The sequence below is a fragment of the Podarcis bocagei genome (genome assembly GCF_964188305.1).
Source record: "Podarcis bocagei genome assembly, chromosome: 3".
NCBI lineage: Eukaryota > Metazoa > Chordata > Lepidosauria > Squamata > Lacertidae > Podarcis > Podarcis bocagei.
The window spans coordinates 61,681,672-61,704,119 of record NC_138127.1 but is presented as its reverse complement, the minus strand read 5'-3'; the positions used below and the strand labels follow the sequence as shown (position 1 = coordinate 61,704,119).

Sequence of the window (22,448 nt, the reverse complement as noted above, 5' to 3'; positions counted from 1 at the left end):
AATAAAATAACCAAGCAGAGTTACCGAGCTTTGTAGAAAAAGCCTTTATGAAAAACAAGGTAGAAAATGGGCTTTTAGAACCTGTTTGAAAATCTGCAGCATGGAAGCCATGAACACCTCTGGTGAGGCACCTGGTTCCTGGTTTTTGTAATTGTAGTCGACAGTGGCGTAGCGTGGGGGGTGCAGGGGGGCCCGGCCGCACCGGGCGCAACATCTGGGGGTTAGGGTTAGGGGGCGCAAATCCACGGGTTAGGGGGCGCAAATCCATGGGTTAGGGGGCGCAAATTACTTGCCTTGCCCCGGGTGCTGACAACCCACGCTACGCCACTGGTAGTCGACGCCCCCAGCTGGACCAACAGGGTGATCCTGGGAGACTCCTTCCTGCTACTGGACTCCAGAGCTGGGGGTTTCTTCGTTCTCTGAGATGCTTGGAGAAATAAGTTATGTAGAGAAAGACATTGTATACAAGGAACAGGCAAAGTGCATTGGCACAAATAAATGTGGACAGCATTCTTACAGTGGCTAGAACAGAGGTAGCCAACATGGTGCCCTCCAGATGTTGCTGAACTACACCATTCATGAACCCCGATGACTGGCCATGTGGACAAAGGCTGATGGAGTTGGGAGTCCAGCAACATCTGGAGGGTGGTACCATGTTGGCTATCCCTGACCTAGAAGAGAATTCACCTTTTCTGCAGGGTGTTTTCTGCAGGAGTTGTTTCCACTCAATAATGCACCAAAGAAATGAAGGCATCTCTGACCCTGTCTCTTGAAGTGTGCAGGTGATGCACAAAGGAAAGCAATGGTTGGATTTCTGCAAGCCTTTTTCATCATTCTTATTGTAATGCAAACTTTAAAGGGGGGAGACTATTAAGAGGGGTGAGGGAGTAAACCACTTTTAGAGCATCTCATCCTCTGGTCCGAACTGGGATTTGAATTCAAGCCTCAAAGGTCCAGGCCTTTTGAGTTCCAAGATAGAAGTAAATGCATTTCAGAAAAGCCATTTTTATTGTCTCATGGAGACTGCATTTATCTTTCACACCAGGGATGTCAAGAGTCCAGAGAAAGACATTTGAGCATGTGCTGTGTTCTGTTCTATTAAAGAGCCACCTGCATATCATTGCCTTGATAGTGATACAGTGTGGGACTTCCTGGATAGAAAAAAGTTTGATATTGAACTATGTAGAAGTATGAGCACAATATTTTATTAAGTCTCCATTTGATCATTTCATGTTGACTTAGCCCAGGAAACAATACCCCATGGGAATAGTTATAGCAAACTCTATCCTATTCCAATGCACTTTCTCCACTCACGGACGACGCCATCAACAGATTTTATTCAGTTGATGTTACAGTGAGATGTAAGCATAAACCTTGGACTGCCATTTTTGGCTGCTTTAAAGCAGTTTTTTTCAGTACCTCTTTGTGTTGGCTTAGTCTTGTGTTCTTGGTGACTATACAAAATACAGTGGTACTTCTGGTTAAGAACTTAATTCGTTCCGGAGGCCTGTTCTTAACCTGAAACTGTTCCTAACCTGAGGTACCACTTTAGCTAATGGGGCCTCCCGCTGCTGCCGCCGCACGATTTCTATTCTCATCCTGAAGCAAAGTACTTAACCTGAGGTACTATTTCTGGGTTAGCAGAGTCTGTAACCTGAAGTGTCTGTAACCAGAGGTACCACTGTACGTTCAAATGTGGCAGGGAAGTGATGTCCTCAGACCATTGCGTAACAGACAATAGGTATGTATCCTTTCAGTCTCTTAGTAGCCATAAGGACTCACAAAATCCACCTTTGTTATCCTAGCATTAATCCCCATACTACATGAATGAATGCAATTTATAAGTGCATGGACATTTGCCAATATCAAGGATTTTGACAATACACAATTGATGCCGGAAACATCATACCAAAAATGACTTACTACTAGACACGCCCACATCGTAAGCCACAATGAGGCATTACAATTCCAGCTACTATCTGTAGCGAACAGTGCCTTCCTATGCAAATTTTTTACAGTCCAATGCACTTTTCCCACAATACATCTGCAATAGTTTTTAAGTTGCAATTGGCTACAATCTCACCTGAGTTGTGCATTCTTATTCTCTTGAGTTTTCAGTTTGCTTTTGTTTTCTTTGTCTGTCTTTGAATTTAGATGAAGCTGCATTGTTGTGCTGTTGATGAATAAAAAAAGTTAAAAGCGCAAAAAAAAATCAAAGACTGTCACTTGCATCTTTTTATATATGTATAAGCCTTGTCATCCACAACCTGGTGGTAGAAGTTTTCTGACAAACTGTCTCCTGGGCTATGTAAAAGAGCTTTCAATATTAATCTCTGATTTATATTTGCTAATTCACCACTAGCATGACACAGGGCTTCTTAGTCTGAAACCTGTCTCTCGCTCTCTGTGATCCTGCCTTTGATGTCATAGTCCATGCCTCCAGGAAGCAAGGGCCGCTTTTCTGAATGAATATATACCTTCAGGCACATCTTGCTCTCAACCTCACCAATTGCAGTGCCCAGAGTATCTGCCCATGCAACACCGAACAGATTCAAATCATCCAATGCAATTTCTTGGTACTTTAGGTAAAGATAAAGGGACCCCTGACCATTAGGTCCAGTTGTGACTGACTATGGGGTTGCGGCGCTCATCTCGCTTTATTGGCCGGGGGAGCCGACGTACAGCTTCCAGGTCATGTTGCCAGCATGACTAAGCCGCTTCTGGCGAACCAGAGCAGCGCATGGAAACACCGTTTATCTTCCCACCTGAGTGGTACCTATTTATCTACTTGCACTTTGATGTGCTTTTGAACTTCTAGGTTGGCAGGAGCAGGGACCGAGCAACGGGAGCTCACCCCTTCACGGGGATTCGAACCGCCAACCTTCTGATCGGCAAGTCCTAGGCTCTGTGGTTTAACCCACAGTGCCACCCGCGTCCCTTTCTTGGTACTTTAAAAGGAGCTTTATACCAAAGCTACTGATGCTGATGAATCTAACCCAGTTAGTCCAAGATGCTGTAGGATAGGGTGCTGCAATCAGCAATGTAGTTTTTAATTTTGAAGTGCAGGAGTAGATCATTCATGACAGCCCCCATAGCCACAATCCCAATAAGAGTTCATAGACATACCCTCAAGTAGAGTCCAAAAATGCAGGCAGCTGTAAAAAAGGTAAAAGGGTAAATGTTGTGTATATGCACTTCTTTGGCAGACTATGTTTGGGGCACCTTTTCTAGCCCCTCCCCTTTTTGGGGGTGAGCAGAGTGGATCCTAAATAGGACTGGATACAGCTGTCAAGCACCCAGGTGTCAAAAAAGGTTATTTATGTATGTCACAACTGCAGCTCATGTTTTGTAAGACCAAAAATGGAAAACTAAAGAAGAATGGCAACATAAACTGATGGAATATGCACAGCTTGCAGGTCTAATTTATAGAATAAGAGAACAAGAAGAACATACGTTTAAAGACGATTGGAAAATGTTTATTGAATACATGGAGGAAAATTGTGTATATCTGAAAGATAAATTCATTAAGATAAATTCAACAGTTTAAATACGTTTTGATGGATGTAACAGTAAATGGAATACTGAATGGTTTAGTTTATATAAAATATGCAGGGTTTTATGTTGTGCAAAATGAACCATGGAAAGAGAAGAGGTCTTTGATATTTTAAGGTTGTTTAAGTGAATTTTCTAAAATATAATGAAATTTAATAAAAATTATATATATAAAAAAGATACAGCTGCCGAGCTACTCAACTCATTCCTTGAGTCATAACGACTGAATCTGTATAATACCCAATTTATTACAACCCACTGACTTCTGACTGCATAGGCCCAGCTTGTAAAACACACTGAGCTGTAACAAGAGGTCTCCAGCCTGCTGAAATGCAACCTTTCACTTTTGATTAGAAATGCATACGATATTGCAAAGAAATGTTACCATTTAAAGTTCTAGCGTGCAGTCACAACCCCATTCAAAGGAAAGGTGAAGGCCTGTCTCTGACTATTTTCTTCATTCTCTGTCTTCCTCATGCTGCTGCAATCTGTCACAAGCAAACTTGGAAGCCTCATTAACACCTCATTCACTTGCCAGAGTCAGGAAGGTCCATCAGTGACCCTGGTGCTTCTGCAGAGCTGCGATCCTTTGTGTTCCCCCTCCACTGCACCATGGATTAGAATTATACGTTCCTCCCCTGACGTATGGAACGTGGGTGGCGCTGTGGGTTAAACCACAGAGCCTAGGGCTTGCTAGTCAGAAGGTTGGCGGTTTGAATCCCCGTGACGGGGTGAGCTCCCGTTGCTCGATCCCTGCTCCTGCCAACTTAGCAGTTCAAAAGCACGTCAAAGTGCAAGTAGATAAATAGGTACCTGACATATTAGACTGAAGGAGGGTATTTTTTTGTTTCAAGCAATCAGGTACACAACTGTTTATGTACACAAATGGTCCATGTTCTAGTCTGAATGAACATTTGGCATGCATCTGGCTCTGCCTGAGCGAAAAGGAAGTAAGAAGGTGCCTGTTTGCATAATGTGCCATTAACTCAGAGCCATTAGACCTCGGAGAGTGTTCTTGTCTTGGGGAAAGCCAACATTTTGATTGTTCTTCTCCTTCCTAATGGGGAAAACTCCCCCCACCCCTATGATGACCTGGGTTCTAAAAACAGATCTTGTGCAAAAGCACAAAGGGATTGTGGTTTTCTTGCCATCTGGACCTTAAAACGTATTCTCACCTGGAAACACATAGTAGTTACATGGATGGTTTACAGAAGCATAGCCATTTTAATCTGCTGCAGCAAAAACAATCCAGAGACCCGTAGCACAGTGAAGGCTTAACAAACTTTACTGCTTCATAAGGCTTATGCCATATGCTTTCATGGACAATAGAAACACCTGACAAGTGAAGTTTAATCCACAGGCTTCCACAAAAATTTAGGCCTGATGAGTAGCCAACATGGTGCCCTCAAGTTGTTGGGACTAGAACTCCCATCATCCTCCCGCCATAAGCCCCAGTTCTAAAATACATATCTCCTGCCAACCTAGCAGTTCGAAAGCACATCAAAGTGCAAGTAGATAAATAGGTACCTCTCTGGCGGGAAGGTAAACGGCATTTCCATGCGCTGCTCTGGTTCCCCAGAAGCGGCTTAGTCGTGCTGGCCGCATGACCCGGAAGCTGTAGGCCGGTGAGATTAGCGCTGCAACCTCAGAGTTGTCCGCCACTGGACCTAATGGTCAGGGGTCCCTTTATCTTTAAACTACTTCTAGACTTAAAAATGAATGTTTTGTCATTGTTGTGTCTGCCCCCCTGGGCTCCTTCAGGAGGAAGGGCAGGCTAAAAATCCTATACTTCATCACTGGCCAGGCCTGACGTGAGCTGGAGTCCTGTAACATCTGGAGGTTACAATGTTAGCTACTCTGGCTTACAGCATAATATGATTTGTTAGCCTTTAAGATGAATAGAGGTGGGAAATGTTTTTCCACCCAAGGGTCCCATTCCCATCTGGGCATGAAGTAGGATGGGTGAGGGGAGTGGGGAGAAGGGGTGGCAGCTGTGGAGGGAGTATGGTCTGGGGAGAGTCCCAAAAGCCAGATGGAAAGGCTTGGAGGTTGCATTTGCCCCTCGGCAAATCCCTGGGGGATATCATCAATTTGTCCCTTGGCACCGGGACATTCCCAGGGGAACTAAAGGAGGCGGTGGTGCGCCCGCTCTTAAAGAAAACATCATTAGATCCCTTAGATCTATCCAATTACCACCCGGTTTCGAATCTTCCATTCCTGGGTAAGGTGATTGAGAGAGCGGTTGCTGAACAGCTTGGTAGGTTTCTGGATGAAACATCGGCTCTGGATCCATTCCAGTCCAGCTTCCGCGCTGGTCATGGGACCGAGACGGCTCTGGTCGCCCTAACAGATGATCTCCGCAGGCAGCTGGATCGAGGCGGGTCGGGGCTGCTGATTCTTCTAGACCTGTCAGCAGCCTTCGACATGGTCGATCACGAACTCCTGGACCACCACCTTGCCAATGTGGGGATCCAGGGCACAGTCCTTCAATGGCTGCGCTCGTTTCTCTGTGGTCGGGGACAGAGGGTGGCGCTTGGGGGGGGGGAATTGTCATCGCACCACTCCTTGGTGTGTGGAGTGCCCCAGGGTGCTCTCCCCGATGCTTTTTAACATCTTTATGCGCCCCCTCGCCCAGCTTGTCCGGAGTTTTGGGCTGGGCTGCCATCAGTATGCTGATGACACCCAACTCTATCTGTTGATGGATGGCCATCCTGACTCGGCCCCAGACACACTGACCAGGTGCTTGGAAGCTGTGGCTGGATGGTTACGTAGGAGCCGGTTGAAGTTAAATCCTTCGAAGACAGAGGTCCTCTGGCTGGGATGGGACGATATGGGATTGAGGGGGCAACTCCCATCTCTTGCGGGGGTGCAATTAGTGCCAGCACCGTCCGTTAAGAGTTTGGGTGTAATCTTCGATACCCCCCTCTCCATGGAGGCGCAGATTGCAGCTATAACAAAGGCGGCATTTTTTCATCTCCACCAAGCTAAGCAGTTGGCTCCTTACCTCTCTCGCCCTGACCTAGCCACTGTGATCCACGCGACGGTCACCTCCAGACTGGATTATTGTAACTCGCTCTACGTGGGGCTGCCCTTGAGACTGACCCAGAAACTCCAGCGGGTGAAGAATGCTGCAGTGAGACTCCTTACGAGGTCTTCGCTGCGGGATCACATTCATCCGGTGCTATACCAGCTGCACTGGCTCCCGGTGGAGTACAGGATCAGGTTTAAGGTGCTGGTTTTAACCTTCAAAGCCCTATACGGCCTAGGACCCTCGTATCTATGGGACCGCCTCTCCTGGTATGCCCCACAGAGAAACCTACGGTCTGCAAATAATAACATCTTGAAGGTCCCAGGCCTCAGAGAGGTTAGGCTGGCCTCAACTAGAGCCAGGGCTTTTTCGGCTGCGGCTCCAACCTGGTGGAACGCTCTGTCACAAGAGACAAGGGCCCTCCAGGACTTGACATCTTTCCGCAGGGCCTGCAAGACAGAGCTGTTCCACCAGGCCTTTGGTCAGGGCGCAGCCTGACTCCCTCCTTTGGCAATCTTTACAGAACTTTAGTATGGTTGCCATCAATTTTTATTTTAATTAATTTTTATAATGTTTTTAGAATGTTGCACTATTTTAGTGTTGTTAGCCGCCCTGAGCCCTGCTTCGGCTGGGGAGGGCGGGATATAAATAAAAATTATTTCTTCTTCTTCTTCTTCTTCTTCTTCTTCTTCTTCTTCTTATTATTATTATTATTATTATTATTATTATTATTATTATTATTATTATTATCTGAATACCTAAGAGTACAGTGGTACCTCGGTTCCCAAACACCTCCGTTGTCGAACTTTTCGGTTCTCGAATGCTGAAAACCCAGAAGTAAATGCTTCTGTTTTCGAACGTTTCTCCAAACTTGAATGTGCGACGCAGCTTCTGCTGAGTGCAAGAAACTCTTGCAACCAATGAGAAGCTGTGCCTTGGTTTTTGAACATTTCAGAAGCCGACGGTCTTCCGGAACGGATTACGTTTGAGAACCAAGGTACCACTTGGTACCTTATATATTTGTCTGTGTACAATTATTACTTTGGTGCTCGGTTAGTAGCCCTGGGAAAGGCCTCTTCCACTTATCAGAGAAGATAGTAGTGGGCTGGATGATCTGAATTTGAACAAGGCAGATGTGTATCTTCTCCTTGGTTGGGCACATCTTATGGCAATTGAAAAACCCATTTTAAAAAGTGATACATTTCTTGCTGCATGCTTTACATTGTGAATTTACCTTCCATTTCCTGCAGTTATTTTTTGGGGCTTCTTGGCACATAAAAACAAGAGACACTTGATGTTGACAGTCTTCATGTTGGTTTTACTTAGCACACCAAAGTGACTGAATGGAACAGAGCAGAGAGGATCTGCTAACGGGAGGGGAGGGGAGGGGAAGAGCCCAACAAAGCAATTAGGAAATGGTTGGGCTCTGTGTCACTTTTATGCCGTGCCTTGTACTAATAAACACAGCTGCTGCTTCGGAAGGAGCCTCTGAATTTGCTAGATGTGAGCAGCAACATTCGGCTCTTGCTTTTGCAAAACGAGCAAAAATAAAAGCACGTTAATAAATAAATGGATGTCTGCATCACGCTGCAGCTATGTGCGTTTGGCTCGGCTGTGTTTGTGAAGAGTGCTTTACAAGAGTCAGATGTGAGATTATTCTGGGAAATCTGTGGGGCTCATCGTGTCATCCTCCCTAACACGAGCTGCAGCCAGATCAATCCCAGATCCACTGATGTCAATGGGAGGTTTCGCAACTCACTTCAGTTGGATCCAGAACACATTATCTCAAGGACTGTGCGTTCTGATTCATCTGTGGTTTATGGGTTTATCACGGTGATGTGCTTTCAAAGCACAATGCTATAAGGCAGGGATGGGCAAACCGTTTAGGCCCACGGGAGCATTTTAATTGTTGAGAGGGTAGTCTTGGTGCCACCCCCTGCGGTTACTTCTCAGCCCTCTTCCCCAGATTAGCCTCTCCACCTCACTGAGAGACAGAAAGAGCGAGACTTTGCTTTTTCAAAAGATCTGGGTAAAATTAAGATTCAACAGAATTATTGTGAGCCTTGAAAAGCACCTGGAATTGAAAGAGGAATTGGGAAAGAACAATTTTATTAAATTTTCTGTTTTACAATTTTGAATACCTCATTTAAACATTCTTAAAATATCTTTCCATGGTTCATTCTGCATACCATAAATCCCTGCATATTTTACATAAACTAAACCATTCAGTATTCCATTAGTGCATCCATCAAAACTTATTTACACTGTTGAATTTATCTTAATGCTGCCAACATTTTCAAGTGTACACAATCCCCCCCATATATTCAGTAAACATTTTCCAATCTTTTTAAACGCATGTTCTCCTTCAAGCTTCTTCTTTCAGCTCTATGTACATTTCAAGGGAGAAACATGGAATCACCTCATGACCACTGAGTGTGTGGCAGGGAGGTTCAGAGGCTTCCTGGGCACCAGGGGAAAATCTCAAGGGTGCCATTACACCTAAGGGCACCATGTTGGTGATGACCTCTGCCATAAGGCCAAACTCTCTCTTGCAGCGGTTTTGTGGTGATTTGGATGAGTTGATGCACTATCGTGGCTTGGCACATGAGTTATTTCAGCCATAAATTCACTAGGTGGTCTTAGGAAGACGGGTCAGTCTGCAGGCACCCCGCCTGCCCTGCTACCTCTGCCAGTGCATAGCTGTCAACTTTCAGATTTGAAAATAAGGGATCAGCAGCGCTGGAATAAGGGAATTTCCCGCAAAAAAGGGAAGGTTGATAGCTATGTGCCAGTGGTGCCAATTTCAGGCAAGATCTCACAGAAATTGCATGAGATCTTGAGGAGCGTGTGAGGTCTCACCCTCCTAGTTTGGTCAGAATCAAGTATACACTTCCAGAGTTAATGCTAAATACGTTACTTCTGGTAAATGAGCCACATACCTGTTAGAGGGCCATGAAATTTTGTGTCACTGGCTGTTTAGACTTGCCCACCCATGTACTTTCTGAAACCAAAGGGGTGCATTGGTTGCTGGATGTGATTCCTGCCCCCAGCTCTCCTTCGTATGTCTGCCTTCCTATGTCCTTATGTTCTCATGCTGCAAGTCTGCTCCCTCACAGGAGCGCCACATTGCATCTGCTTGTGCTCTGTTTGTATATAAGCTTGTAAATAAAGCAAATAAATATTTTTTTTTAATGTCCTAAGTCTCAGAGCGCTCTCGTCTAAAGAAAACCAAACCTAATAGTGTTGCCCTGGGATTATTATTTTTTTAACCACCTGAGCAAGCTAGTGGCTGGCAATAAAGCATTATTCCTGCACTGTGCATGACCTTTGTGTTCGAATTGGCTATAACTTGTGCCTGGGGCTTAGTGAAGCAGTTACCCTAATTTGAAAAAAGAAGATATTCAGTGCTTTAAACAGAAGAACATGGAGGGTTGGTTTACAGTGAAGAGAACTCAATATTTTTTTTTGTCAAAGCAGATTTAAGATTCTCATGAATATGGGTAAGAACATCCCATAGGTCTCCCGGACTCTTTTCTCTGAGAGAAACTGATCCTGCAAGGGCTACTCTGAACTTCCCACTGTGTAGGGAAAAGGAGAACAAAACCTCACCAACTCTGTGGCCTCTTAAATCCCAGCTCCTTCCTTCTATATGTACCTTGCTGCTTTGTGCCTTTGATAGTTGGTTGACACACATAATGCATTTCAGAGCAATCCATGTCCTCTCTTATTTCTCTGTTATTACTTCTGATAAGCCAGAGTCAGGAGAAAGAGACTATATTGTTAAGAAAGGAGAGTGCATTCAGGCAAAATCATCTGGAAATGAATGATAATTATGCTTTGCAGAGTTTTTCCTGTAGGTCTAGGAGAGATAATGAAGGCCTGTGGGAGAAAATTAGCCTTTTCATTCGCCTCAAACAGTGAATTACAGAGTAATGGGCCTCCTGTCTGGCAATTAAGGTAGTTGGAGCAAGAGAGGAAGGAGAGATACAGAGATCCGTCAAGGCGACAAGATGAGTAACTTTTGGGTCTTGGATATTCAAGTGCACCAGAAGTTTTAAATCGACAGATTTGACAAGCAAGACATGTGTCAGGAAAAGAGAGCACCAGCCTATATTAAAAATATTTGAGCTCAGGAAGGCAAGGCTGCAAAGAGGATGAGATTGCTCAGGAAAGATTTTTATTCTCTCTTGAGAGGCTTTCTTTTCCCCATGGAAGCCATTTTACATTCATTTACAAATAAATAGGGAGGCACTTATGCATTGAGGAAAGGCATCACCAATAAAGGAGGGCAAAAGAGGATGTGAATTGGCACAAAATTTACAAATGAAAATGTGTATGTGTTGATGCAAATTTAGAAGCAATTACTACAATTTACAGTACATCTCACCATACTGAGGAAAACTGTGGCTAAATCACCTCTGTGTCTGCTTTGTAGGTGCTTTGTGTTGATGGGTCAAGACCCTTGGTTGCCCTTTTTAGGGGGTCTATCTTTAAAGCCGACTTGGGACATGGGTGGCACTGTGGGTTAAACCACAGAGCCTAGGGCTTGCCGATCAGAAGGTCGGCGGTTCGAATCCCTGTGATGGGATGAGCTCCCGTTGTTCAGTCCCAGCTCCTGCCAACCTAGCAGTTTGAAAACACGCCAAAGTGCAAGTAGATAAATAGGTACTGCTCCGGTGGGAAGCTAAACGGCGTTTCCGTGCGCTGCTCTGGTTCACCAGAAGTGGCTTAGTCATGCTGACCACATGACCTGGAAGCTGTATGCCGGCTCCCTCGGCCAATAGAGCGAGATGAGCGCTACAACCCCAGAGTGGTCCGCGACTGGACCTAAGGGTCAGGGGTCCCTTTACCTTTATCTTTAAAGCCAACAAACAGAGGTGGTCCCTCTGATAGCCCTCCAAACAGAGAGATCTCCTCTGTAAAGTCGGACAGCTGGGCACGCTTCAGCTAAAAGCCAAACACAAGTACAAGTAGATTATTAGCTAAGCAGCCACTGACATGATTGACATACCTGTTTTAAAGTGAGTCAATTTGGGTTACTTTGTAAGAAAAGCAACTAACTAACTAACTAACTAACTAATAATAACAATAATAATATCTAATAAAAATAAGAACAGCGATAACAACAATAACCTCATTTTCTATTTATTTACTGAATTGATATCCTTCTCTTTCTCCTGAAGGGGCTCAGGGCAGCAAACGGATACACAATTCCAAATCAAAAACATTCTAAGATGGTTAAACCACTGCATTCTAAAAAACAATTACAATTAAAAACATTCTAAAAGCTGTTACAGTTAAAACGTCATTCCATCCAATGATCTCTGGGTTGCCAGGAACAGAATTCTTCAGCCACCAAATGTCTGAGTAAACAAGACTATTTTCAAGTTCCTCCTGGAAGTTAGTAAGGATGGGAACAGGGGCACTTCCCTAGGGAGGTGAGGGCATTTGCTGAAGGCATGGCTCTGTTAAGTTTCCTACAGGGGCAGATCTACTATGAAACGAGTGAAGCTTCAGCTTCAGGGCCTCTAATCCCAGAGGGGCCCCAGAAGCGACTTTAGGCCACACTGCTTAAAAATATTGGGTCTAGTAGCCCTAATTTGAGTCATACGACTCAAATCGATAATTATTTTTGTTGTTGTATATACAGTCAAACCTTGGCTGTCGAACGCAATCCATTCTGAAACGTTTGACAACCAAGGCGTGGCTTCCCACTGGTTGCAAGAGATTCCTGCACCCAAGTGGAAGCCGTGTCAGACGTCTGGCTTCCAAAAAACGTTCAAAAACCGGAGCATTTACTTCTGGGTTTTCGGCATTCAGAAGCTGAAACGTTCCAAAACGGAGCCGTTCATGAACTGAGGTTTGACTGTATTTTTTGCATTTAGTTGGGAATGATTAAAAACAGCTCCAAGGAATAAATAACAAATAACAAATAAAAAATGGAAATATCTCTGAACTCAAAAGACCTTCCTTTTTCACCAAATGAACATTTTGTTTAACAACAGTGCAACAGTTGCAAAAACTGCCTCTTTGTTTTATACAATTGCATTCTGTCCCTCTCTGTCTGAACCAATTTTTCCATCTAGCCTTCAATTCTTGTTTCTTTCACACTGCGGACTGTGCTACCTCTTACTCAGTTTCTCCCCCTCCTTCCCCCCCTTTTTTCTTTTTTTTTACCATAGTCATTAATCTCCAGCCTGGAATCCTGTCTGATGCTTCTGGGTAATCAAAATATTCTAAATCCACTAAACTCCCCTTATCTGTCAGGGCAGGAGTATCTTCAAAGAATTCCAGCGTGCCGGTTAAGCACGACATGACCTTCCCATGCCTTAATGTGTGCTGCTGGCCCTTACCTTTAATCATAGTGAGATTTCCTAGATGGTCCCCCATCATGACTCTTAAAACCCTTTCACAGCAGCCTCTCAGAGCAGATGTCAAACTCATTGGCTGGCCTTTCCTGGTATATCTTTTTTTAAACTGGAAATAGGAGCAAAAAGCAATGGGGAAGACAAAAGAGATATTTATTATTCCAGTGCATTTCAAACCCTACTGGTCCTTCTTTGAGGAAATTAAAAGAAATAAAGATTCAACATTTAGATGTGCTGTGTTCTCTTTGGCGTGAGGGGGTCCTCACTTTTGTTGCACTGTATATCTTTTTAAGGCAACAGAGACACATCTATATCCCCCTTCTTCATTCCAAGTATTCATGCTTTTCACATTTAAATATCTGTTTCATGTATGATGCTGTGGTTTAGGTTAGGCAATGGCTTGTTTTAGACTAGTGCATCTTACCTACCTTATTTTGCATCTCTTATTCTGGTGGGTTAAGATGCAACAGGGAGCCCAAATCTCAACTTATTCATGAACTCACCATTCTTTTGAAAATAGTCTGCAAAATGAAAGGAACAACTCTGACCTACCATACAGGATTGCTAAAAGCTTCTTCAAATAATCTAGGCAAAGTGCATCGAACACTTGAAAATATGTAGTGCAGATAAATAATCACACTAGCTATCACCACCACCATTATTATACTTTGTTGTTTTTCATACAAGACACCACAATGTGCATCTGTGAAAGTTTCTAATACTGGCCCAAGCAGAAGAGCTATAAACACTCTAGGTTTCCAAACTGGATAGAGTCACTTGATGATTTACCATGTGTCTGATGGTTGTTCTGGTTTTCTTTTACTATTAATCTGGTTTTGAAAGCCACTTTTATGGTTCAACAGCAGTTTACAAATATAGACAATAAATAGTAAATAAGTGAGTGTGTCAAATGCTGTATGGATCCACTCAAGTCTTCTTCTCAATGCTCCTGTTTATTTAAGAAATGGTTACATCAACTATTTTAAATAGAAAAATAGCCTATAAATGTTTCAATACATGGCTAGAGTTGCTGCAGAAAACAGCATCCTAGTGTTCAGGTCCTCCTTCGCACCTACATGCTGTAGAATTTACCTGAAGTGTCATATTGTGATGTCACAATGCGGTTTCTCCATGTCTGTCAACGGCAGCTAATCACATGGAGCAGGGTATGGAGAAATGTTCCATGTCATGGTATCATACCTTGGAGTAATGGCACTTCCAGATGTCCTTTTTACTGTGCATTCATGATGATTTGTGCTGTTGATGCGACTGGGGCAGTCATACATACACAATCTCACTTTCGATACTACTTGCATCTGCAAAGGTTTTGGGGTGGTCATACAGCTTCATTTCCAAAACACGCACAGCAATGTATATTCTGTAATTTCCTGTTGAAATCCTATAACTTTTCACACCATAAATGTGCTGTGGGTAGGAGGTTGTCCCGCTTTTGTTGTTGTTGTTGCTGCTGCTGCTGCACAATAGTCCTTCCAGGCAGCAATAGTGTGGTAGTACTGGGGAATGATTGCAACACAACTAATAAGAAAATAAGAAAAATCCACCACCGATGTACCATTATTTCGCCAAGAACATGTTGCAGAGCATACCTAAGTAATGGTATCTATGTTACAGAGAGAGGTGTTACAAACGCCCGTGCCTGTCCCTCTCTCTGCCAAGCCATGGCAAGAGTGCATGGGATCTCAGACACCCCCACAGGGTCTGTGTCCCTTTCGACACGGCGGAGGCTGTCGTGCTTTAAGAAATATTTGCCTATTTACACCCTCAATCTGCTTGGAGGCACTGCTGGAGGAAGAGGAGTGCCAGGGGAGCGCACCGCCCCGGCAGCGCGATCCCAGTGGGGAGCCATTGCGGCTGCCCCCCGCCTACGCTGGGTGCCACGCCCCAGGACATGTGCCACGCCCCTATGGGTGGTGTGCCACGCCCCTGCGGGCGGCGCACCATGCCCCAAGGATGCGCGCCACCCCTGCCCCCACCTGCTCTCCACCCACCCACCCCCGGTGCCGGAGCATGAAGCTCTGCCACTGCTTGGAGGGGGTCCAGATCTTACAGCATGGCCCAGAGCACTGCAGGCAGTCCTTCCTTCACCCTTGCCAAGGTGGATCTCCCCCTTTCTTCCTCATTCTTCTTCCCAGAAGCCCCTTGCCCTCCCCCAGAGAAGTTACCCTGGCAACCTTCCAAATATTCAGTTTCTGGTCACACCTGGGACAAGGAGTTGTTGATGACCCTCCATGGCTCTCTATTGTAACACTAACAGCTCTACTCTTCCGTCAGCCAACCAGACTGGTTTGCATAAGGCAGCCCAGGAATCCCCTTGCAGCTTATATTCTCTCTTCATATCACAAAGAACACAAAATCCTAGCATTTATTAATTTCCACGGTTTACCCCAAATCTCTAACAGAGGGAATAAAATGTCTGTATAGGGTTGCAGCTCTTGGAGGTGGCCCCATGTCTCCCCCGAAATCTAGTTCCTCCTATTAAAAGAAAGCAGAAGTTGAGAGTGGAATATAGGTTGGCGAATTGTGCAGTAACAACACAGAAGGTCATGAAGATCTGGATATAATATAAACTTTCTCAAAGTTGCTTAATTATTTGCCACAGATTGCCTTGGATCCATGGCAGAGTCATCCCAGATTGAAGTGAAACATGTTGCTCCTCAGTTGCTTCAAAATTTTCCCCAATGAACATGGATATTTGATCTCTGACTGCTCCACTGAATGTTGCACTGAGCCCTTTGTTTCCTTCTGGTTACATTTCAATAGGATCAGAAAAATCCCAGCTCCCTGGCAAACAATGTTTCAGCACATTTAAACTATTAGTTGGAGGATCAAGTATGCCATTTTTGACCCAGATTCAAGTGTTAATTAACCCTCTGTATAATATTCTCATATCTATAACTCTTCTGCTTCAGTTTCTCGCCCTAGGAAGGGTTGACCTTGATATAAGCACTTAATATTTAACTGCAGCAAGAAAGCTGGTGTAAAACATTTATGAATTCTGGATAAATGAATGTAAATACAGGCTCTCTGTTTGACTCATGTTTATGCATTATGCTAATAGGGGATTTAGCATGAATCTCTGTGGGGAAAAGCTGAATAGTCAATATCAATATCTAGTCTGACGCTAAGATCCTTGCAGCGGTTCTGGCAGACAGATAGGTACGCTGAGCCACCCAAACCAGGTCGGATTTGTACAGGGACGCGGACTTATAAAAAATATTGGGGGGGGGGCCGGGAAAGCTCATGAATAATAAATAAGCTCATGAATATGCAAATAAAGTGGCTCCGGCCCTAAATAGGGCAAGCCACGCCCCCCCAGCCAGCCGATTGGCTGGCTGGGAGGTGTGGCCAGTCGGGATTCCCCTGTTCTCGCGGGATTTCCGGCAGTGCCTTGGCAGTGGCGGTGGTGCTGCGAAGCAGCGAGGCAGGAGCCCCCGCCCCCGGGGATTCCCTAATCTCGCGGGGGACGGCCGGGGCTCTCCGATTAGGGCGCGCGGCTGGCTGGCTGGCTGGCGAAGGAGCAGGTGGGGAGGAGGCGGGGGACGGCGGCGGCGCTCTGCTGGAAGGGCGCCCGAGATTATTGGGGGGGCTGAGCCCCCCCAAAAATTTTTTTGAGGGGGCTCGAGCCCCCTCAGGCCCCATTGAGTCGGCGCCTATGGATTTGTATGTCACCGACAGGTGGCAGATAATCTTCATCTTGTAATTGACTGGGCTGAATAGGTCCAGTACATCAACTTCTGCTCTCCTTTCTCTGGATGCGGAGAGGGCAGGGTCCACGGTCCCCATGTTTTATCTACACTCCAGCATTTTGTACACCTTGGGAGTTTGTGCACTGGGTGCGCACTTTGTATTTCATGCCCAGATCCAGAATACAGCATAATGGGTTCTTCTCCGCTTCTCCCCTAGACAGGGTTGTCCCCTCTCTCCATGGATTTTTTTTATCTTTGTTTGGAACCACTGGCAGCTACCATTGGAAAAACCACCCAGAATCACAATTTGCGATAAAGGAAACTCCCCGTTTATGTGCATTCAAGGCATGCATGACTACACGCACACACATCACCATAAACCTAGAAGTGGCACAAAAAGGGGCAAAAATGGCCCTAAAATAGCACAAAAATGGTGCGAAAACAGCACCTAGCAAGCCCAACTACTTTGTTTGGACCTGAAGCACTAAGCGCCTCAGAAATATTTTCATTGATGCACGATGTAAAGGCTTCTGAGCAACACCCTCAGCCAGATGGGTGGGGTATAAATAATATATTATTATTATTATTATTATTATTATTATTATTATTATTATTCTCCTACACCACTGAGACATCATTACCAAGCCCTAACGAATAAGCCAACATGAGATTGATTTCCGAATGTCTGGCAATACTTGTGGAGTAAGCTGCATGGCACACCAAGCTCTGCCCTCCAGGGGTGTAGAAAGGGGGGGCGGTGGGGGCGGCCTGCCCCAGGTGTCATCCATGAGGGGGGTGACAAAAAGGCACACCACGGGGGGGCTCGCCCTGCCACCACCACATGTGCCGGCGGATGGTCCCACTGCCACCACCGCACATGACAGATCACCCCCCCACAGCTTGCCCTGCCGCCCCCCCCAGGTGCACGGCATGGTCGTGCTCCGGGCGCCCATGCAGCTAACTCCACCACTGCTGCCCTCAAGCACCTCACCACTGCTCTATATCCACCAGCGCCTGCAGCCTGAAGCAGCTGTGTCACTCTGCCTAATAGTAGGGCTGGCCCGATTCAGTCCATGGAGAACTCTAGATTGATGCCAAAGTCCTGACTCTTCACTTCCCTTTTTCCTAAACATCAGTGAATACAAGAGATCTAGTTGTTAATGATATGAACATATGCCATTCTTTTCTATGGGGAATGTAAATAACCCTTTCATGCTGATGGATGCTTTGCTAATCCAAGTGGGGGGAAGTAAACAGTGTAGTAAAGCTTGGGAATGGTTTGCTGGTAAGCCTCAATGTACAAAAGAGCTAGTTTTGGCAGAGCCAACGGGCTGAATGCTTGCATTCCAGAAATCTTAGTTACTATTGTCACTGTGGGTCTTTGGAGCTGTTGCCACATCATATGCATCTGCCATATTCTTTAATGCCATGTCAAAAGAACCAGTGCAAAAATCAATATATTTCCTTCACTCAAAGTGGCTTAGATCACTGCACATAAGCTTCCTTGTACAATTACTATATTTCAACCATCCACTTCCTTGTTCTATGTAAAGTCATGGTGCTTATTTGGGTAGTTGGATGTGCTTGTACCGAAACCATTGAAGAACCACGAAAACACAAATTTTCATATTTAATAACTGAATATCAGCCCCACCTCAGTCTTGTTTGGATTTAATAAATATTCCTTGTGACATCTTTTCCTTTGCATTCATAAACTTTTATGAGATTTAATCTAGGTTGTGATTGCTTTCATCCTTTCACCACTTTTAAAGAATATTAATGGCAGAGCTATGATTTACTGCTATTACAAAGGCATAATCTAGCAAAAGTTGCCCTCTGGTTTTAAACCATTATGTCGAGTTGTTTCTATGGTTGGTCTCATTAAGGTTACAGTTTGGCAGCCTTTCATGATAAATTATCAATTTATAATTTCAATTAAATATGTAATATGCAGATGCAGCTTAGTAATTGCTATGAGTTTGTGCCTCCCCCCTCCCCATTCCCAATGGCATGCCTAATCTCATATTCCATGGGTATTGTCACACATTAGGAACTCAATCTCATGTTGGCTCACACATCAGGGCTTCAGGGAATGAATTAAATGCACTATTTTGTTGTGTAGGAATTTTGTTTAAAAATTGTTGCCTTGGCCCTTTGGTGTGTTGCTTGGCTAGCTTGCTCAAGCCACCTTAAACTATAGATGTACGGTACAATTGTCTTCTGATGGTAGCACATGAAGCCAGATTGTGTAGTCCGATCAGAAGGTGAGAAGGCTGCTGGATGGTCTTGGGTTTGAGACAGGGGGTGTCAGGGTTGGGCCAAAGGCAGTAGTCTGGGCTGTTACAGAAACTGAGAAGCAGTCAGAACTAAAGTATAAGTAAGACTGAAGGAGAAAACAGAAGCCAAATATCAGGAGCATGCCATGAATAACCAAGGTACAGGAACACGCCTGAGCTCAGAAAGAACTTGCTGCTCAAGCTAAGCTCAACTACAACAGGAAAAAGCCGTTTTATACACCTTCCTGCCTAGGAAGATCTAACAGGCTGCCTGATAGGCAGTCTGGGGTCTGAAGGTAGCAACACATGGGCCCAGAGGTTTCTGACAGACAAGCTAGAACTGTGAGATCTCATGTTTCTGAAATAGTGAAGACAAGGAGGCACAACAGAGCCAGACCCTCATAGGATTTGAACGCTCTGCAATCCCTCCATCTAGGTGCAGGTTGTATATATGCATAAATAAAACCTTATATCATAAAGACACCACAGTCTCTGCTGTGCCTCATTGTCCCAAAAGGGAACACAAACCCTGGTCAACTGCCTACAACCCCTGGAATCTCGCACCGCTCATGGAGATTGGAGTGGCATGTAATAATATTAAAAGCTCGTATTTCCCACCCCCCTTTCAATCTCTCCCCTGCTTGCATTCTCTCTCCCTGCCCCCATGTAATGAGTGTGATACACTAACACAAAATCCCACACTGTTTTCACTCCTGTTCCGGCCCTTTCCTTGGAATGCTGGGTGAGGGTTGCACATGTCTTTGGGGCCAGAGGTCTGTGAGGTCCAGAGATATGGCTTACTTCAGAGGCCACCTCAAGGCCACATCTTCTTTGTCCTCTCCTTCCCAGATGCTCTTGTGCCTGTTCTGAGGTGAAAGCAGGCAGGGGAACTGCAAATGAGTGCCATTCTGCTTTTTACCTGCTCTGGAGCAATTTGAAGCGTTCTTGTTACGGGACAATAATTTCATCTGCTCTTAGGGTTGCACTTTTATATATATGAACAAACTTCCTCTCTGCAACTAGATTCATGATCAAACAAAACTTTTAAATTAATCTCCTAGATTTCCTCTCCATTCTGGTATCGTCTTTCCTCTGACAACACCAGGATGCTGAAAAAACAGGGACTCGAATGTTCACAGAAAAGAGAGACAGAGCAGAGGCCTTGGCAGCTCTGTAGTGCCCTTCTCAGGTTTCTGTTTCCTTTTTAATGGCTCACACACACCCCTCTCAAGGCCTGTCTCTGATTTTCAGGGCATGACCTTGATTTTACATCAAACATTCTCCTCATCCTGCTGTTGTCTGGCCAGATTACGGATGTTAAAGCTGATCTTTCATTAAAACATTTTGGGTTTTATTGTTTTCCTAAACTAAGACTCATCTAAAACTTTAAAACCCCTATGTTCATCCTTTCCAAAATCTCCCAGACTTTGATTCTTTGTCTCTGACTTAATTATCAGACAGCTGCAAGGTATGATGGTGAAGAGAGAATTTAACTCGGGGAAGAAGCATCCGGTTTAAATCTATCTGAGGAACTACAGCAAATTAATAGCTTTTTTTAATATGCCCGTCTTTTCGTTCATAAGCTAACAGAAACTATTCTAGTTTTCTCTGAAATGATCTGGTTTATTATGACTGAAGCAGCATTTGTGCCGCTATTTATTTGATCTGTCTACTCACTAGGCCATTTGCTAGGCCAATTCTTGCACATCTATCCACAACTTTATTAAGACAGACTTTTGCTGAGGCCAGATTCTTAAGCCCCCTCCAACCAGGATTGGTTTGGGGTGGGCAGCCCTCCTAGCAGTTTTTTGGATTACATGGAGCTCATCCCAAAGAACAACATTGTAAACAGACCCTGAACTGTTGGCACACATAATCCACTCTATTTTATCTTGCTCTCAACACTTCAGCCTGAAATAAAAGAGGCTTGCATTGCTTAAGAGCATTTTCCATGTTAACTGGGTAGCGCTTGTTCCTTAAAGCACAACAAACAATATGACAATTATGACAATGACAACAGGTTCTTCCCTTAATGCCCTCCCAGATGACCTGCTTATTGAACGTTAATCCTGACTTGCTTGCACAAACTTTATATGGAGCTTATTATATAGCATCACTACTTTCCTCCTAGACTTAACTAGGTCAGGCCCCCTCAAGTTGGAAGGAAGTTAAGTTTCTCCACCACATGAACCTGACCAGACACCTGAGCTTGATTCCTTCAAGCTCAGACCATGTGCTTGAAAACGTTTTACCATATTTTGTAACCCAAAATTTCTGCCTGTGTTTTCTTGCTGCTGCATGGAAAAACACATAAATCCGACATTTGGAAAGTTTGTAAGTAAAAACCCCCACCATGTTAACTTACCAAACTGTGTTGTCTATTCTAGGGTAGAAAGGGGAAGCATTGTAAGCAAACTAAAATAGGGTATTTTAAAGGTCTAACTTCCTCTATTCCCATGCTTTGCTGCATGTTTTGTATTTTAAAACCTCTGTTATGGCTCTCTCTTACTGGAGAGTATTCTGCCCCATGTTTGTATCTAGGGATCCAGCAAATTCTTCTTTATTTAACCAATCATAACTGACACATTTTAGTACCAAGAGCTGGTAAAAAGAAAAACGAAAAACCATACCCACTGGCTGCCTGTTCCCTGCCAAGTGTGCTTCAAAGGGAAGTCAAAGGTGATGTAAGAGGAGTGAATCACATAACACTAACAGAGACAACATTAAGTATCAGTAACCTGGTTGGTTTGAATATGCTAGTAAGAATTGAGCAGGGGACTTTTACACATGCAACCAATAGGGATGAGGGAGACATTTGATGCAACACACTTTTAAAAGCAAGCCTGCCTAACTCATGCTTCATGAAACTATATGCAGACCAAAACAGAGTTATCCTTCAGGGCTCACATCTCTCTGAATTTTGAAGTGCAGTTCTCCAGCCAAGTGCCAATGGAGTTACTATGTCAGACTGAATTACTGCTAGGTAGAAAATGGACTTTATTAATAAAACTGAGGAATGGTAGTTATTAATGAAGTTGATGCCAAAGTAAAATTATGACCACTTTTGCCTGAGCTCAGTGGGATTTGCATCTGAGTAGACATGCTTATGTTTGCACTGTAGAACTCGGACGTATCACCTCACAGTGATTCACGCAGCCTCTTCTTGGGGTTCTCTCTCCCTCTCTCGACTCCAGGCTTCAACATGCTGTCACAGCCCCCTGCTAATTGGATACATCTGACATGCGTCGGCTTCTTTGTTTTTTTTTTATAAAAATTTTTTATTGCGTTTCTTTCCATAGGTGAACAAATTTGTTTGGACAACAATATACAAGAAACATTTTCCATATATATAAAGAAAAACATAGAAAAAAGAAAAGATCATTATGAAATTTTTTCAACATCTTTTTGGACCTCCTCGCATCCTCTCAGCATTGCGTTCATCGTTCTAACCAATTCAGCAATTTATTATCTTATTTCCCAACTTATTATACCTTTGTATTTATTATGTTACCAATTT

At 44.3% G+C, this 22,448-nt stretch overlaps 1 long non-coding RNA gene across 2 annotated transcripts; it reads right to left on the bottom strand.

Annotated features, from left to right (window-relative positions):
- Positions 1 to 336: 336 nt before the first annotated feature.
- Positions 337 to 12,913, bottom strand: LOC308582783. Of its 2 annotated transcripts, XR_014005841.1 has the most exons (5): positions 12,758 to 12,913; positions 11,431 to 11,527; positions 2,969 to 3,155; positions 2,084 to 2,173; positions 337 to 427 (listed from the first exon to the last, which is right to left on the bottom strand). It is a non-coding gene; the product is annotated as an uncharacterized lncRNA (long non-coding RNA). The 2 variants fall into 2 exon arrangements; XR_014005842.1 differs by lacking the exon at positions 2,969 to 3,155.
- Positions 12,914 to 22,448: the final 9,535 nt, after the last annotated feature.